This window comes from Panthera pardus, unplaced genomic scaffold (assembly GCF_024362965.1).
Source record: "Panthera pardus isolate Hobbes unplaced genomic scaffold, ASM2436296v1 HiC_scaffold_13, whole genome shotgun sequence".
Taxonomy (NCBI): Eukaryota; Metazoa; Chordata; class Mammalia; order Carnivora; family Felidae; genus Panthera; species Panthera pardus.
Genome location: NW_026526688.1, coordinates 161,545,728 through 161,548,868, shown reverse-complemented (window position 1 = coordinate 161,548,868; position 3,141 = coordinate 161,545,728).

The window sequence follows — 3,141 nt, the reverse complement described above, 5'->3', positions numbered from 1 at the left end:
ATGTCGGAACCTATTTGGGGATGGGGCCTTTGGAGAGTGGCTAGATTATGAGGGCAGAGCCCCTATACAAAAGAGTAGTGCCCTTATAAGAGATCCCAGAGAGCTGCCGTGTCCCTTCTGCCACATGAGGACAGAGCAGGAAGACATCTATGACCCAGGAAGGGGGCTCTCAGCAGACACTGAATCTGCTGGGGCGTTGATCTGGGACTGCCCAGCGTCTAGAACCATGAGACAGAAATGCCTGTTGTTGAAGCCACCCAGTCTGTGGTTTTCTGTGGTAACAGCCTGAATTGACTGAGATGCTTGTTCAAGGTCACATGCAAAGCTGGGATTCAAGCTCTGATTCTCACAGTCTGTTTTTTTGGCTTAAAATACACACATGCTCAAAAGAGACAGAGGGACATCTGAAAGATACATAACGCGGTGTTCATGGTAGTTAATTCAGGATGGTGGGATCCCAGATGATTTTAATTTTCGTCTTCTTTTTTTTTTTTTTTTTTTTGCCTATTTGTATATTCTAATTTATCTTTAGTGAGAAGGTATTCTTTCTTTCCTTCCTCCCTCCCTCCCTCCTTTTTCTCTCTTTTTCTTTCTTCCTTCCTTTCTTTCTTCCTTTCTTCTTTCTTTCTTTCTTTCTTTCTTTCTTTCTTTCTTTCTTTCTTTCTTTCTTTCTTTCTTCTTTCATTCCACAAATATTTATGGAAAGCTCTCTGCATTCCAGGTACTGGTTTAGCCCTGGAAATAGAGAGGGAACAAAATAAACAAAAACCCTTGCTCTCATGGAGCTTCCCTTCTAATGGAGGGAGGCAGGCAATTAACCAAATAAATACACAGTGAATTTGAAGGCGAGAAGTGCAGTGGGAAAAATAAAATCGGAAAGGGACATGGGGAGTGCAGGACAGCAGATTGTGATTGTGACCCTGAACAGAGTGGACCAGTGTCGGCTTGGCTGAGGATGTCACACTTGAGCTGAAAGCTGAGGGCCGCCCGGGGCGGGGGGGGGGGGGGGGGGGGGGGGGTTGGCCACGCAGAGAAGCGGAGAGAGCTGGAGGAGGTCAGGGTGCGGCCGTGACCGCTGGCCGGCAGTGGGCAGCCAGCAGGAGGCTCCCCACCCCTCCCCACCCCTCCCCACCCCTCCCCACCCCTCCCCACCCCTCCCCGTCCTCACACATCTGCCCTGCCCACCATTCCCAGGTGGGAGCTGTAGCAAGGACAGAGCTTTGAGAGAGCGAGGAGTTGAAAACACCTGCACGGTAGATGAGACTGAACCTCTTAAGGCCTCCGTGGAAACCTTTAAGATTCTGGTGAGCGGACGCGTAGAGCTGCTCCTGCGGCGCCCAAGATAAGCCTGTCAAGTGAGTTTCCCCCATCTTTAGCTGCCCCCAACCTCGACTGGCTGCCTCTTGCGTGGGCCTCTCCTTGCCCTCCGCGCCCCGGGCCAGTTTCAGATTTCACCCAGAAAGCACCTGAGTTTATGAAGCAACACAAGCGTTCTAGGCAGCAGGAAGGAGAGCAGGGCCTCTAGACAGGAATCTACCTGGAGGTGTCGAGGACTAAACCCAGAGGCTAGGGTGCCTGGGGTGCAGGGAGGAAGGTGGGAGGAGGAGAGGAGGTCAGAGATGTAGCAGGGGCCACAAGAACTTGACCTCGTTGGGGAGACTTGGATTTTTGTGAGCAAGACGGAGAGTAGAGTGAGTGTTTTCGGCGGAGAGGTGACGTGATCTGACTTATTTTAACAGGATAACTCTGGCTGCTGTGTGGGGAATAGCTATGGGGGAGGAGGCCAGAATAGAATCAGATAGAACAGTTAAGAGGCTGCTGAAATCATCTGGGCAAGAGAGATAGTGGTGTGGTCTAGGGCAAGGCTTCTCCGGCACAACACTAACTGATATTTTAGGGATGTTAAATCTTTTTTTTTTTTAAGTTTTTATTTTAATTCCAGTTAGGTAACATACAGTGTTGTTAGTTTCAGGTGTACGATACAGTGATTCAACAATCCATACATAGGGGTGGTAATTCTTTGTTGCGGGGGGCTGTCCTGTGCATTATAGGATGATTGGCAGGATCCCTGGTCTCTACCCACTAGATGCCGGTAGTGCCCTCTCCGTTGTGACAATCCAAAGTGCCTGTGGATATCGCCAAAGGTTCACTGGGAGGTGAAATGACAAATGTGGTTGCAACTCACAGAAGAACCAGGTTGAGAGCAGTGGAGATGTGAGAAGTGGTCGGATGCAGAATTTGTGGACTTTACGTGTGGCCAATGAGAGAGAGAGGAGTCAAGGCTGACGCCAAGGGTTTTGACCCGAACAACTGGAAGAGGGGATCTGCCATTGACCGACATGGGAAAGTCTACTGGTGAAACAAGTTGAAGGGCAGGGCTGCCTGGAACTCACAGGAGAGGCTGGACTGTAGTATATGTAGTATTGATTGCTTATGTAATCTTGGAAGAGGCAGGAAGGAGTTGAGATCACCGAGGTATTAAATGGTGTTACAGTGACCATACAGAAAGGAAGTATTGCCAAGAGGTCTAAAGACCTTGAGATGGAAGTCATGCATTCTTAGGAACTAATGCATTCTCAGGTTTGAGGCTTAAGGTCAAGAGTATCTTACCTCAGTGAGGGTAGATGGTTACTCAACACTTTGGATTTTTCTGTTAGGAGAGGACTCCAGGATATCTCTAGACCTTTAGAACCGAAGCAGTGGGCTGGAGCTAAGCCTCTGATCTCCACAGCCTTGAGTCAATATTGAATTATTTACTATTGTTCATTGCTTCAATTATTTGGTGTTTGATTTCACCCCACCAGAGAGGAAGGCGTGGTTCAGGGAAGAGCCTGTCACCCGAATACCTTGCATATTTGATTTACCAAACTGAGAAGAAAAAAAAATTCTCTGGTTGCAAAAATTCCGTTGTGCTTTACCTACAGTTCTTTGGCTATAGCTGGAGCTGAAAAGTATTTTGCTACAGCACAGCTATATATAGAAATTTCTCATCTGTCTGAACATATAAACAACTGCAGGAAGTTTGGAATATGTTGCTAAGACTGTTCTCTTGGTTTCTTTGTCACAGATTTTCTTGCCATTCTGTAGGGTATGCGTTGCTTTCTTTCAGTTTGGTGGGTTGTCTTCCCTACTCCTCTCTCC